This window comes from Rhinoderma darwinii, chromosome 3 (assembly GCF_050947455.1).
Source record: "Rhinoderma darwinii isolate aRhiDar2 chromosome 3, aRhiDar2.hap1, whole genome shotgun sequence".
Lineage (NCBI taxonomy): Eukaryota > Metazoa > Chordata > Amphibia > Anura > Rhinodermatidae > Rhinoderma > Rhinoderma darwinii.
In genome coordinates this window covers 362,256,177-362,272,009 of record NC_134689.1, presented here as the reverse complement: position 1 = coordinate 362,272,009, position 15,833 = coordinate 362,256,177, and the positions used below count along the sequence as shown (strand labels likewise).

Genomic DNA, 15,833 nt, shown 5'->3' with positions numbered 1-15,833 from the left:
ATCATTTATAGCGCACGGTGAACGCTGTAAAAAAAAAAGTATACAAAAACAATAGTAGAATTGCTGTTTATTAGTCACCACGCCACCTTAAAATGGAATAAAAACTGATCAAAAAGCCGCATGCACCCCAAGAAAACTACAATGGATTCCTCAAGGGGTCTAGTTTCCAAATTGGGGTCACTTTTGGGGGGTTTCCAATGTTTTGGCACCACAAGACCTCTTCAAACCGGACATGGTGTCTAATAAAAAAGAGGGCTCAAAATCCGCTAGGTGCTCCTTTGCTTCGGAGGCCGGTGCTTCAGTCCATTACCGCACTAGGGCCACATGTGGGATATTTCTCTAAACTGCAGAATCTGGGCAATAAGTATTAATTTGTGTTTCTCTGATAAATCCTTTTGTGTTATAAAAAAAATGGTATAAAAAGAGTAAATTTCACCTCTACTTTGCTCTAAATTTCTGTGAAACACCTAAAGGGTTCATAAACTTTCTAAATGCTGTTGTGAATACTTTGAGGGGTCTAGTTTCTAAAATGGGGTGTTTGATAGGGGTTTCTAATATATGGGCCCCTCAAAGCAACATCAGAAATGAACTGGAACCTAAAAAAATAAATAAATGAGGCAATACTTCGCTTCTTACATTATACTGATAATGAGCCGTGCCCACTCCGAGATGACCCCAGTTTTGACCGTTTGTATAAACGGAGACCCCTATTAGACCGTTCCAGTGCCCGGTTTTCCCAAGCATACACCCCCGAGAAGTGTTTTTCTATTGATGAGTCCCTGGTACATTTTAAAGGGAGGGTTCAATTCCGCCAGTACCTGCCAGGTAAGAGGGCAAGGTATGGCGTGAAGATGTATAAGCTGTGCGAGAGTGCATCAGGGTATACCTACAGGTTTAGGATATATGAAGGAAAGGCCACCCCCAAACCAGACTGCATCCTGGACTACAATAGGTACATGGGAGGGATGGACTTGTCAAATCAAGTCCTGAAGCCCTACAGCGCCATGCGGTGTGGTATAAGAAGCTGGCCGGGCACATCATACAGATGGCTTTGTACAATGCGTATGTGCTACGTCGATGTGCAGGCCAGAGGGGAACTTTCCTGGAATTTCAAGATCTAATCTTTAGGGACCAGGAAGGGGGGGCACCCAGTACTTCTGGAAGCGAGGCCACACGCATCGTACCAGGGCAACACTTTCCAGGAGAAGGTCCCCAAACCGGTGGAAAGGGAAAGAGTCAAAAGAGGTGCAGAGTCTGCTATAAGAGGGGGATAAGGAAGAACACAATATACCAATGTGACACGTGTCCCGAAAAACCAGGGCTCTGTATAAAAGATTGTTTTAAAATGTATCATACATCCCTTGATTTTTAATTTACCCTGATGCACTCCGCACAGCTTACCCCCCTCATCTTTCCCTTCTGAGCCCTGCTGTATGCCCAGGCAGCTGATAACAGCCACATGTAGGGTATTGTCGTACCCAGGAGAACCCACATTACAATTTAAGGGGTGTATATCTCCGGTGGCGCATGCTGGGCACACTATATTGGACACTGAAATGGCATATACATATATAAAATTGCAAATCTCACACTGCACCATCTGCTGCGCATTATCTTTTACACAGTACCTGTGGGGTCAAAATGCTCACTACACCTCTAGATGAATGTCTTAAGGGGTGTAGTTTTTAAAATGGGGTCACTTCTCGGGGGTTTCAACTGTACTGGTACCTCAGGGGCTTCTGCACACATGACTTAGCACCAGAAAAGCTCCAGTAGGCCAAATGGTGGTCCTCTCCTTCTGAGCCCTCCCATGGGCCCAAAGGGCAGTTTACCACCACAAGTGGGGTATTGCCGCACTAAGGACAAATTGGGCAACAAAATGGGGTATGTTGTTCCTTGTGAAAATAAGAAATTTTGATCAAAAATGACATCTTATTGGAAAAAATATAATTTTTTTCATTTCACAGCCCAATTCAAATAGGTGCTGTGAAAAAACTGTGCGGTCAAAATGATAACAAAAACCATAAATGAATTCCTTGAGGGGTGTAGTTTCCAAAATGGGGTCACTTCTGGTGGGTTTCCATTGCTTTGATACCTCTGGGGCTCTGCAAATGCAACATGGCACCCGAAAACCAATCCAGCAAAATCTGGACTCCAACAAACACATAGCGCTCCTTTCCGTCTGAGCCCTCCCATGGGCCCAAACGGCAGTTTATCACCACAAATGTGGTATTGCCGCACTAAGGACAAATTGGGCAACAAAATGGGGTATGTTGTTCCCTGTGAAAATAAGAAAATTTGATCAAAAATGACATTTTATTGGAAAAAATATCATTTTTTTCATTTCACAGCCCAATTCAAATAGGTGCTGTGAAAAAACTGTGCGGTCAAAATGATAACAAAAACCATAAATGAATTCCTTGAGGGGTGTAATTTCCAAAATGGGGTCACTTCTGGTGGGTTTCCATTGTTTTGATACCTCAACGCCTCTTCAAACCTGGCATGCTGCCTAAAATATATTCTAATAAAAAAGAGGCCTCAAAATGCACTAGGTGCTTCTTTGCTTCTAGGGCTTGTGTTTTAGTCCACGAGCACAGTAGAGACACATGTGGGACATTTCTAAAAACTGCAGAATCTGGACAATACATATTTAGTAGTGTTTCTCTGGTAAAACCTTCTCTGTTACTAAAAAAAAATTGAATAAAATTGAAATTCAGCAGAAAAAATGAAATTTGCAAATTTCATTTCCACTTTGCTTTAATTCCTGTGAAATGCCTGAAGGGTTAAAAAACTTTCTATATGCTGTTTTGAATACTTTGAGGGGTCTAGTTTTTAAAATGGGGTGTTTTATGGGGGTTTCTAATACATAGGCCCCTCAAATCCACTTCAGAACTGAACTGGCACCTTCAAAAAAAGGCTTTTGAAATTTTCTTAAGAATATGAGAAATTGCTGTTTATGTTCTAAGCCTTGTAACGTCCAAGAAAAAGAAAATAATGTTCAAAAAACGATGCCAATCTAAAGTAGACATATGGGAAATGTGAACTAGTAACTATTTTGGGTGGTATAACCGTCTGTTTTTCAAGCAGATGCATTTAAATTCTGAAAAATGCTATTTTTTGTAAATTTTCTCTAAATTTTGCAATTTTTCACAAATAAAGACTGAATATATCGACCAAATTTTACCACGAACATGTAGCCCAAATTGTCACGAGAAAACAATCTCAGAATCGCTTGGATAGGTTTAAGCATTCCGACGTTATTACCACATAAAGTGAAATATGTCAGATTTGAAAAATGGGCTCTGAGCCTTAAGGCCCAAACTAGGCTGCGTCCTTAAGGGGTTAAGAAAGATGAAAGGTAAACAACCCAGATGGGACTTGAACCCACAATCCCTGGCTTAGGAGGCCAGTGCCTTATCCATTAGGCCACTGGGGCTGTAACTTTTCTCTGCGCCGTGGTTGTTTCTTTCCAAAGCAAGCAAACATTCACATGTGACGAGTGAGCGAGAAAGGTTTGTGTTGTACCGTTTGCTTTCCAAATCGGATAAAATCTTAACCGCATGCTTGTTTTTTTAAGAATAGACTAGGTTCCCTTGTATTGTCGTTCTAATTGCACACTAACAGGACATTTCTAATGCAGATGAAGGAAATCTTAATGGAGTGACAAAACCCTTTAAAAACTGAATACCTCTTAATATGTATTGGGACAATTATCCAGTGAAGAACCTAGTCGAGCACTTTTAATCTTGAACTAAAACATGCTAATGGCTTTACTTTAAACCCTTGGCGACATCTCACATACAGTTATGTTGCTGCTGCCAAGGGATTAGCGCATCGTCACATAACAGTACGTAACAGTGATGGAGCCGGCTCAGAAGCTGGGACAAGTACCCAGTGAAGAAGCCAGAAGGGCACTTATAATCTGGAACTATAACATGTCAATGGCTTTACTTTGAGACAGAGGAAAGGCAAACAACACAGATGGGTGTTAAAGCCACAATCCCTAGCTTAGGAGGCCAGTGCCTTATCCATTAGGCAACTGGGACTTGACTTTTTCTATACGTGGTTGTTTTTCCAAAGCAATCAAACATTCACTTGTGACTGAGTGATCGAGAATGGTTTGTGTTCTACCGTTTGCTTTCTAGATCTGACAAAATCTTAACCACGTGCTTGCTTTTTGTAGACAAGGGAAAGAGGTTCCCTTGTCTTTTCATTATGATCACACACTTACAGGACTCTGCTAATAAAGATGAAGGAAAGCTTATTGGAGGGCCAAAACCTTTAAAAATACCCCTTAATATATATTGGGACAAGTATCCAGTAAAGAAGCAAGTTGAGCACTTTTAATCTGGAACTAAAACATGCCAATGGCTTTTATTTAAGAAAGAGAAAAGGCAAACACCACAGATGGGACTCACCCTTAAAAACGGTATACCTCTTCCATGTATCCCCTTCAATTATGTTTATAGATCATGGGTAATGAGTAAGTTTGCTATTCCACTGGAGGTCTAAATAAAGCAGAAGAAGGCAAGAAAGGAGTGCTCCAGGTGAGGCTTGAACTCACAACCTCGGCATTGCTCAACAGTTACTGCTTTATAAGTACCGTGCGCTGACAGATTGCGCCACTGGAGCTCTTACTGATGTCTGCACGCGTGTCCGTTTTCCACCGTGTGCTGACCGATTGCACCGCGGGATGAAGTGATTCCTCAAGCGTGTCTGTTTTCCATCAATTTTCAAAAACACGACAGCGTTTAGGATAGCGGTCAGTCAAGATACTGTGAGTAATAAGTCATTTACTTCTCTCTTATTAATATATAATGAAGCATCAGCCCAGTGGATGAAGCCAGTTGAGCACTTTTAATCAGGAACTAAAACAGCAACAGCTTAACTTTAAGAAAGATGAAAGGTAAACACCCCAGATGGGACTTGAACCCACAATCCCTGGCTTAGGAGGCCAGTGGCCTTACCCATTAGGCCACAGAGGCTGTAAATTTGCTATGCGCCGTGGTTTTTTCTTTCCAAAGCAAGCAAACATTCACATGTGACAAGTGAGCGAGAAAGGTTTGTGTTGTACCGTTTGCTTTCCAAATCGGATAAAATCTTAACCGCATGCTTGTTTTTTTAAGAAAAGACTAGGTTCCCTTGTATTGTCGTTCTAATTGCACACTAACAGGACATTTCTAATGCAGATGAAGGTAATCTTAATGGAGTGACAAAACCCTTTAAAAACTGAATAACTCTTAATATGTATTGGGACAATTATCCAGTGAAGAACCTAGTCGAGCACTTTTAATCTTGAACTAAAACATGCTAATGGCTTTACTTTAAACCCTTGGCGACATCTCACATACAGTTATGTTGCTGCTGCCAAGGGATTAGCGCATTGTCACATAACAGTACGTAACAGTGATGGAGCCGGCTCAGAAGCTGGGACAAGTACCCAGTGAAGAAGCCAGAAGAGCGCTTATAATCTGGAACCATAACATGCCAATGGCTTTACTTTGAGACAGAGGAAAGGCAAACAACACAGATGGGTGTTAAAGCCACAATCCCTGTCTTAGGAGGCCAGTGCCTTATCCATTAGGCAACTGGGACTTGACTTTTTCTATACGTGGTTGTTTTTCCAAAGCAATCAAACATTCACTTGTGACTGAGTGATCGAGAATGGTTTGTGTTCTACCGTTTGCTTTCTAGATCTGACAAAATCTTAACCACGTGCTTGCTTTTTGTAGACAAGGGAAAGAGGTTCCCTTGTCTTTTCATTATGATCACACACTTACAGGACTCTGCTAATAAAGATGAAGGAAAGCTTATTGGAGGGCCAAAACCTTTAAAAATACCTCTTAATATATATTGGGACAAGTATCCAGTAAAGAAGCAAGTTGAGCACTTTTAATCTGGAACTAAAACATGCCAATGGCTAGTCTGGATGTAGAGGCATTGTATTCCTCCATTCCACACAAACTTGGTTGTGAGGCGGTAGAGTACTTCTTGAGATCTAGAGGTACTCAATTTGTGGCTCATAACCAGCTAGTTCTGCAGTTATTACATTTTGTGCTGGAGAAAAATGTATTTATCTTTGAAGACAGGATTTTTCACCAGCAATGTGGTACTGCAATGGGGAGTCCAACTGCTCCCACCTATGCAAATTTATTTCTTGGCTGGTGGGAGGAGACAATTGTTTTTGGGGAGAGTTTCTCCAAGTGGACTTCGTCAATAGGGATCTGGATCAGATATATTGATGACGTGCTGCTGTTCTGGAATTCAACAGTGGAAGAATTCAATAGTTTTGTGGCTGCCCTTAACCAGAACGATCTAGGGCTAAGGTTCACATGTGAAATCAGCAATCAGGAACTGTCTTTCTTAGGCCTTAAAATTATAAAAACATCAGAGGGCACAATCCGTACTCAAGTACATCGTAAAGAAACAGCAACCAACAGTTTCCTGCAATGGAACCGTTGTCATCCTTATCCCCTTAAACGCGGTATTCCAAAGGGTCAGTTCATGAGAGTACGCCGGAATTGCAGCTCCATGGACGATTTCGAGAGACAGGCACAGGAACTTACAACCAGATTGAAGGATAGAGCTTTCCCTAAGGGAGTAATCAGAAAGGCCTATGTGCGAGCGAGAGATGCGGACAGGCAGAGTCTTCTTGTTCCTAGACAACGAAGGGAAGAGAGAGTTACGAGACTTATAGGCACTTATGATTCTAAACAATGCGAAATTATGCAGATCCTGAAGAGGTATTGGCGTATTCTTAGTACTGATGCAGATTTGATAGATCAGATTACGCAATGGCCTTCAGTCACATTCCGGAGAGGGAAAAACATAAGGAACAGAGATATGCATAGTTGTTTTGATCCCATTGCACCTAAAGGAACATGGCTGGACAGACAAATACCAGGCACACATAGATGTGGTAGGTGCAAGGCTTGTGATTTTATTCAAAAAGGTGACACGTTTAGGAGTGTCGTTACGCAATTGGAATATGACATTTGTGATTTTGTCAATTGTAAAACAGCAGGGGTGGTATATCTGATAACATGTCCATGTCCACTGAATTATGTGGGAAAAACGGTGCGGCAGTTTCGGCACCGGATCAGAGAACATGTTGGCGACATTGCGAATTCTAGAGACACTCCTATATCCAAACATGTACACGCTATACATCAGGGTCGTGCAGAATGTCTTAAATTTCAAGCAATTGAACTCATTAGGCCTCCCAAACGGGGAGGTGACTGGGATAACCTCATATTACGTAAGGAAGCCCAGTGGATCTATAGATTGGCGTGCACACAACCAGGGGGTTTAAATGAGCAGACAAACTATGCATGTTTTATTTAAACATTCATTTAAACATGCATTTCCATGGCCAGTTATCCCTTCAGGATAGCAAGAGACCCACATGGTCGTCATGACAGGTGGTCTCTTAATTATCAATGATCATCATGTGGGCAGTCTGGCTTTGGTTCCTTTTTCAGTAGGTGTTCAAATGACACTTTATAGTGGGGTAGACATTCATTTATCTACACAATATGTATTATCAGTGTAGTTGTTTATCAATGGCAGTCCAGCTGCGGGTTTTGAGCTGATCCGCAACACTTACCTAAACTTTAAATATCGATATACTCCTTCCTTACAGTGGTGAGTTCCTGGCAGCATGGGCGACTCGATTGTGGCCTCTACTGCGCCTGCGCGTTCGGCATTTGATGCGGTCGATGTTGGTTCCTGGCTGTCAGCTGATGGCCGGGAGTCACATGGACAGGTGTCACGAATTCGATTGGTGAGTGTGATTGGCTGTTTCGATTGGCGGTGCCGAGGACAGGGGGAGGAGTCAGATGCTTTAAATAACTCAGAGTCCCAGAATGAAGCATGCCGCTGACATCTATGCGAGCATGCTCCCGTGGAGTACAGCAGAATACCTGCTGCTGAACTAAATATCGCTGGCATCCCGGCCAGAGTGACCAAGCTACAGACCCCTGATGATGAGTATTGAAACGCGTAGGGTCGGTTGTGAATAGGAATTTTTTAGCATTGGGAACACTAGCATTGTTTGTATACCTTAACACTAGGAGCTTCCGGTGCGGTTGTCACGGACTCTAGGGTGAATTAGGGTCAAGACTATTGTTATGCCCATTTTTCAAATGCTGATTCCATATTGATATTCTTGTTGAACACTGAGCAATAGGAGGTTCACAATTGAATTAGAACTCAGTGTTTATTATTTAATACTTTTTTATACACACGGTGGGGATTTTTCACAGTGGTGATTGTACCCCTGTTTTTAGAGAGTTATAAATAAATGTTATATTTTACTCATATATCACACCAGTGAATCCATTAAAATTGTTATGTTGTGGGAGCACAATTGAATATTGTGAATTAAACACCACAGATGGGACTCACCCTTAAAAACGGTATACCTCTTCCATGTATCCCCTTCAATTATGTTTATAGATCATGGGCCATGAGTAAGTTTGCTATTCCACTGGAGGTCTAAATAAAGCAGAAGAAGGCAAGAAAGGAGCACTCCAGGTGAGGCTCGATCTCACAACCTCGGCATTGCTCAACAGTTACTGCTTTATAAGTACCGTGCACTGACCGATTGCGCCACTGGAGCTCTTACTGATGTCAGCACGCGTGTCCGTTTTCCACCGTGTGCTGACCGATTGCACCGCGGGATGAAGTGATTCCTCAAGCGTGTCTGTTTTCCATCAATTTTCAAAAACACGACAGCGTTTAAGATAGCGGTCAGTCAAGATAATGTGAGTAATAAGTCATTTACTTCTCTCTTATTAATATATAAAGAAGCATCAGTCCAGTGGATGAAGCCAGTTGAGCACTTTTAATCAGGAACTAAAACAGCAACAGCTTAACTTTAAGAAAGATGAAAGGTAAACACCACAGATGGGACTTGAACCCACAATCCCTGGCTTAGGAGGCCAGTGCCTTATCCATTAGGCAACTGGGGCTGTAAATTTGCTCTGCGCCGTGGTTTTTTCTTTCCAAAGCAAGCAAACATTCACATGTGACGAGTGAGCGAGAAAGGTTTGTGTGTACCGTTTGCTTTCCAAATCGGATAAAATCTTAACCGCATGCTTGTTTTTTTAAGAAAAGACTAGGTTCCCTTGTATTGTCGTTCTAATTGCACACCAACAGGACATTTCTAATGCAGATGAAGGTAATCTTAATGGAGTGACAAAACCCTTTAAAAACGGAATACCTCTTAATATGTATTGGGACAAGTATCCAGTGAAGAACCTAGTCGAGCACTTTTAATCTTGATCTAAAACATGCTAATGGCTTTACTTTAAACCCTTGGCGACATCTCACATACAGTTATGTTGCTGCTGCCAAGGGATTAGCGCATTGTCACATAACAGTACGTAACAGTGATGGAGCCGGCTCAGAAGCTGGGACAAGTACCCAGTGAAGAAGCCAGAAGAGCACTTATAATCTGGAACCATAACATGCCAATGGCTTTACTTTGAGACAGAGGAAAGGCAAACAACACAGATGGGTGTTAAAGCCACAATCCCTGGCTTAGGAGGCCAGTGCCTTATCCATTAGGCAACTGGGACTTGACTTTTTCTATACGTGGTTGTTTTTCCAAAGCAATCAAACATTCACTTGTGACTGAGTGATCGAGAATGGTTTGTGTTCTACCGTTTGCTTTCTAGATCTGACAAAATCTTAACCACGTGCTTGCTTTTTGTAGACAAGGGAAAGAGGTTCCCTTGTCTTTTCATTATGATCACACACTTAAAGGACTCTGCTAATAAAGATGAAGGAAAGCTTATTGGAGGGCCAAAACCTTTAAAAATACCTCTTAATATATATTGGGACAAGTATCCAGTAAAGAAGCAAGTTGAGCACTTTTAATCTGGAACTAAAACATGCCAATGGCTTTTATTTAAGAAAGGGAAAAGGCAAACACCACAGATGGGACTCACCCTTAAAAACGTATACCTCTTCCATGTATCCCCTTCAATTATGTTTATAGTTCATGGGCCATGAGTAAGTTTGCTATTCCACTGGAGGTCTAAATAAAGCAGAAGAAGGCAAGAAAGGAGCGCTCCAAATGAGGCTCGAACTCACAACCTCGGCATTGCTCAACAGTCACTGCTTTATAAGTACCGTGTGCTGACTGATTGCGCCACTGGAGCTCTTACTGATGTCAGCACGCGTGTCCGTTTTCCACCGTGTGCTGACCGATTGCACCGCGGGATGAAGTGATTCCTCAAGCGTGTCTGTTTTCCATCAATTTTCAAAAACACGACAGCGTTTAAGATAGCGGTCAGTCAAGATACTGTGAGTAATAAGTCATTTACTTCTCTCTTATTAATATATAAAGAAGCATCAGTCCAGTGGATGAAGCCAGTTGAGCACTTTTAATCAGGAACTAAAACAGCAACAGCTTAACTTTAAGAAAGATGAAAGGTAAACACCCCAGATGGGACTTGAACCCACAATCCCTGGCTTTGGAGGCCAGTGCCTTATCCATTAGGCCACTGGGGCTGTAAATTTGATCTGCGCCGTGGTTTTTTCTTTCCAAAGCAAGCAAACATTCACACGTGACGAGTGAGCGAGAAAGGTTTGTGTTGTACCGTTTGCTTTCCAAATCGGATAAAATCTTAACCGCATGCTTGTTTTTTTAAGAAAAGACTAGGTTCCCTTGTATTGTCGTTCTAATTGCACACTAACAGGACATTTCTAATGCAGATGAAGGTAATCTTAATGGAGTGACAAAACCCTTTAAAAACTGAATAACTCTTAATATGTATTGGGACAAGTATCCAGTGAAGAACCTAGTCAAGCACTTTTAATCTTGAACTAAAACATGCTAATGGCTTTACTTTAAACCCTTGGCGACATCTCACATACAGTTATGTTGCTGCTGCCAAGGGATTAGCGCATCGTCACATAACAGTACGTAACAGTGATGGAGCCGGCTCAGAAGCTGGGACAAGTACCCAGTGAAGAAGCCAGAAGAGCACTTATAATCTGGAACCATAACATGCCAATGGCTTTACTTTGAGACAGAGGAAAGACAAACAACACAGATGGGCGTTAAAGCCACAATCCCTGGCTTAGGAGGCCAGTGCCTTATCCATTAGGCAACTGAGACTTGACTTTTTCTATACGTGGTTGTTTTTCCAAAGCAATCAAACATTCACTTGTGACTGAGTGATCTAGAATGGTTTGTGTTCTACCGTTTGCTTTCTAGATCTGACAAAATCTTAACCACGTGCTTGTTTTTTGTAGACAAGGGAAAGAGGTTCCCTTGTCTTTTCATTATGATCACACACTTACAGGACTCTGCTAATAAAGATGAAGGAAAGCTTATTGGAGGGCCAAAACCTTTAAAAATACCTCTTAATATATATTGGGACAAGTATCCAGTAAAGAAGCAAGTTGAGCACTTTTAATCTGGAACTAAAACATGCCAATGGCTTTTATTTAAGAAAGAGAAAAGGCAAACACCACAGATGGGACTCACCCCTAAAAACGGTATACCTCTTCCATGTATCCCCTTCAATTATGTTTATAGATCATGGGCCATGAGTAAGTTTGCTATTCCACTGGAGGTCTAAATAAAGCACAAGAAGGCAAGCAAGGAGTGCTCCAGGTGAGGCTCGAACTCACAACCTCGGCATTGCTCAACAGTTACTGCTTTATAAGTACCGTGCGCTGACCGATTGCGCCACTGGATCTCTTACTGATGTCTGCACGCGTGTCCGTTTTCCACCGTGTGCTGACCGATTGCACCGCGGGATGAAGTGATTCCTCAATCGTGTCTGTTTTCCATCAATTTTCAAAAACACGACAGCGTTTAAGATAGCGGTCAGTCAAGATACTGTCTGTAATAAGTCATTTACTTCTCTCTTATTAATATATAAAGAAGCATCAGTCCAGTGGATGAAGTCAGTTGAGCGCTTTTAATCACTAACTAAAACAGCAACAGCTTAACTTTAAGAAAGATGAAAGGCAAACACCACAGATGGGACTTGAACCCACAATCCCTGGCTTAGGAGGCCAGTGCCTTATCCATTAGGCCACTGGGGCTGTAAATTTGCTCTGCGCCGTGGTTTTTTCTTTCCAAAGCAAGCAAACATTCACATGTGACGAGTGAGCGAGAAAGGTTTGTGTTGTACCGTTTGCTTTCCAAATCGGATAAAATCTTAACCGCATCCTTGTTTTTTTAAGAAAAGACTAGGTTCCCTTGTATTGTCGTTCTAATTGCACACTAACAGGACATTTCTAATGCAGATGAAGGTAATCTTAATGGAGTGACAAAACCCTTTAAAAACTGAATACCTCTTAATATGTATTGGGACAAGTATCCAGTGAAGAACCTAGTCAAGCACTTTTAATCTTGAACTAAAACATGCTAATGGCTTTACTTTAAACCCTTGGCGACATCTCACATACAGTTATGTTGCTGCTGCCAAGGGATTAGCGCATCGTCACATAACAGTACGTAACAGTGATGGAGCCGGCTCAGAAGCTGGGACAAGTACCCAGTGAAGAAGCCAGAAGAGCACTTATAATCTGGAACCATAACATGCCAATGGCTTTACTTTGAGACAGAGGAAAGGCAAACAACACAGATGGGTGTTAAAGCCACAATCCCTGGCTTAGGAGGCCAGTGCCTTATCCATTAGGCAACTGGGACTTGACTTTTTCTATAAGTGGTTGTTTTTCCAAAGCAATCAAACATTCACTTGGGACTGAGTGATCGAGAATGGTTTGTGTTCTACCGTTTGCTTTCTAGATCTGACAAAATCGTAACCACATGCTTGCTTTTTGTAGACAAGGGAAAGAGGTTCCCTTGTCTTTTCATTATGATCACACACTTACAGGACTCTGCTAATAAAGATGAAGGAAAGCTTATTGGAGGGCCAAAACCTTTAAAAATACCTCTTAATATATATTGGGACAAGTATCCAGTAAAGAAGCAAGTTGAGCACTTTTAATCTGGAACTAAAACATGCCAATGGCTATTATTTAAGAAAGAGAAAAGGCAAACACCACAGATGGGACTCACCCTTAAAAACGGTATACCTCTTCCATGTATCCCCTTCAATTATGTTTATAGATCATGGGCCATGAGTAAGTTTGCTATTCCACTGGAGGTCTAAATAAAGCAGAAGAAGGCAAGAAAGGAGTGCTCCAGGTGAGGCTCTAACTCACAACCTTGGCATTGCTCAACAGTTACTGCTTTATGAGTACCGTACGCTGACCGATTGTGCCACTAGAGCTCTTACTGATGTCTGCACGCGTGTCCGTTTTCCACCGTGTGCTGACCGATTGCACCGCGGGATGAAGTGATTCCTCAAACGTGTCTGTTTTCCATCAATTTTCAAAAACACGACAGCGTTTAAGATAGCGGTCAGTCAAGATACTGTGAGTAATAAGTCATTTACTTCTCTCTTATTAATATATAAATAAGCATCAGTCCAGTGGATGAAGCCAGTTGAGCACTTTTAATCAGGAACTAAAACAGCAACAGCTGAACTTTAAGAAAGATGAAAGGTAAACACCCCAGATGGAACTTGAACCCACAATCCCTGGCTTAGGAACCTTCTGCAAATAACGCGCGCACATTCTCACTGCGGATCTCTAGACTGTCTGGATATCACAGATATTATATTTCAGGTTATGTCGTCTTTGTGTTACTTTTTCTATCTTGGGTATAACATTTGCTCATCACGGCAGCAGCTGCTGCAGGAAAAACCCAACGGCTAAGAACAATGAAAGTCAAGGGGGAGACCCTGTGGTGGATGACTTTTAAATTGACAGGTAGCAGAGTTACATGATGGGGATTTTTTCTTTCCAGTTGTGTAACTCTGCTACCGGTCAATGGAAAAATCATCCACCAGAGCCCCCCTGTAGATTGCTCCACACACAGCCCCCCTGTAGATAGCTCCACACACAGCCCCCCTGTACATTGCGCCAGACACAGCCCCCTGTAGATAGCTCCACAAACAGCCCCCCTTTAGATAGCTACACACACAGCTCCCCTGTAGATAGCGCCAGACATAGCCCCCCTGTAGATAGCGCCAGACACAGCCCCACTGTAGATAGCTCCACACACAGCCCCCTGTAGACAGCGTCAGATACAGCCCCCCTGTAGATAGTTTCAGATACAGCCCCCCCTGTAGATAGCGTCAGACACAGCCCCCTGTAGATTGCTCCACACACAGCCCCCCTGTACATAGCGCCATACACAGCCCCCTGTAGATAGCGTCAGACACAGCCCCCTGTAGATAGCGCCACACACAGCCACCCTGTACATAGCTCCACACACAGCCCCCCCTGTACATAGCATCAGATACAGCCCCCTGTAAATAGCGCCAGACACAGGCCCCTGTAGATAGTGCCAGACACAGCCCCTCTGTACATAGCGTCAGATACAGCCCCCTGTAGATAGTGTCACACACAGCCCCCTGTAGATAGCTCCACACACAGCCCCCTGTAGATAGCGCCACACACAGCACCCCTGTAGATAGCGCCACACACAGCACCCCTGTAGATAGCGCCACACGCAGCACCCCTGTAGATAGCTCCACACACAGTCCCCCTGTAGGTGCCACATTGCCGCCAGAGCGGAGAGCGGTAGAGGTTGGCTTTATTCACACGACAGGGTCCGAGTGTCGGCCAATAAAACTGCCTTTTTTGGCCGTTTTTCCAGGCCGTTTTGCATCCGTTCCGATTCTGTTCCGGGCCGTGTTGCCATTTTTAACAGCCTATTTTGACCCGTTTTACATCCGTTTTTTTCCCTGTTCGTTTTAAAATCGGGTGAATTTCATTTAAATTTGTTGCCACACACAGTCCTCTGTAGATAATGCCATAGCCCCCCTGGTAGGTGATGCCACACAGCCCCCTGTAGGTAATGCCACCCAGCCCCCTGTATGTAATACCACACAGCCCCTTGTAGGTTTCACCCATCACCCCCCCACCACAGGGTCGGGTATTCCGCTCCAGAAGCGAGTGACGTCACTGTGTCCATATATGGATAGTGTGGTCACTCACTTCTTCTGTAGCGGAATCCCCAGCCACAGGGTCGGGGATTCCGCTTCAGAAGTGAGTGACTTTGCTGTGTCCATATAAGGCAGTGTAGTTACTCACTTCTCCTGTAGCGGAATCGCAATCCCTGGCCGGGGATTGGGGATTCCGACTCCTACAGGGAGCAAAAAAGACCCTCCTCCTCCTCACGTGAACTCTGCACTGTGAGGAGGAGGAGGAGGAGGAGAGAGAGCGCGAGCAACGGAAGACACGGCCGTCACTCGGGACACATCCGCTGATGTCCGTGTATTACCCAGCCCCATAGACTTCTATGGGAGCCAGGCGGCCGGGTAAACAGCCGAAAATAGGGCATGTCCCATTTTTTGACGGCCAGGTTTCCCGGGCCGTCAAAAAATCGGTCGTGTGAATAGCCCCATCACTGACCGTCAGAAGAAGGCTGGAATCTTGCAGCGGCGTTCTAACTGGTGTCGATGCTGGCCCGGGAGTGAACCAGTCCTGTCACCTGACCGGTGAAGTCAGATGACAGGTCAGTTGAGAGGTCAGGTGACTGGACTGGTCCACTCATAGGCCGGCATCGATCCCAGTGAGAACACCGCCGCAAGACTTCTGCCTTCTTCTGATCGCTGCTGCAGTCAGCAGCGATCAGCGTTTCTGATGCAGCGCCCAGCGAGATATTTACAGACCGCCCGGGACTGCGGGAAAGCGGTGAGAAATCGGGACTGTCCCGCCGGATCCAGGACGGTTGGGAGGTATGGACCAGAAGGACCTTGTTCAGGGAAAGTTTGTGAATCCTTTGCTGCCCA

The 15,833-nt window shown here is 43.6% G+C and overlaps 6 non-coding genes across 6 annotated transcripts; all 6 read right to left on the bottom strand.

The window, feature by feature from the left end:
- Window positions 1-3,363: 3,363 nt before the first annotated feature.
- TRNAR-CCU (transfer RNA arginine (anticodon CCU)) lies at window positions 3,364-3,437 on the bottom strand. The gene has a single exon. It is a non-coding gene; the product is annotated as a tRNA-Arg (tRNA).
- Window positions 3,438-4,539: 1,102 nt separating this feature from the next.
- Window positions 4,540-4,632, bottom strand: TRNAI-UAU (transfer RNA isoleucine (anticodon UAU)). The gene is given in 2 exon segments: window positions 4,540-4,575; window positions 4,595-4,632. It is a non-coding gene; the product is annotated as a tRNA-Ile (tRNA).
- Window positions 4,633-4,911: 279 nt separating this feature from the next.
- TRNAR-CCU (transfer RNA arginine (anticodon CCU)) lies at window positions 4,912-4,985 on the bottom strand. Its single transcript has one exon. It is a non-coding gene; the product is annotated as a tRNA-Arg (tRNA).
- A 5,460-nt stretch (window positions 4,986-10,445) lies between these two features.
- TRNAW-CCA (transfer RNA tryptophan (anticodon CCA)) lies at window positions 10,446-10,518 on the bottom strand. Its single transcript has one exon. It is a non-coding gene; the product is annotated as a tRNA-Trp (tRNA).
- Window positions 10,519-11,621: 1,103 nt separating this feature from the next.
- Window positions 11,622-11,714, bottom strand: TRNAI-UAU (transfer RNA isoleucine (anticodon UAU)). The gene is given in 2 exon segments: window positions 11,622-11,657; window positions 11,677-11,714. It is a non-coding gene; the product is annotated as a tRNA-Ile (tRNA).
- Window positions 11,715-11,993: 279 nt separating this feature from the next.
- TRNAR-CCU (transfer RNA arginine (anticodon CCU)) lies at window positions 11,994-12,066 on the bottom strand. Its single transcript has one exon. It is a non-coding gene; the product is annotated as a tRNA-Arg (tRNA).
- Window positions 12,067-15,833: the final 3,767 nt, after the last annotated feature.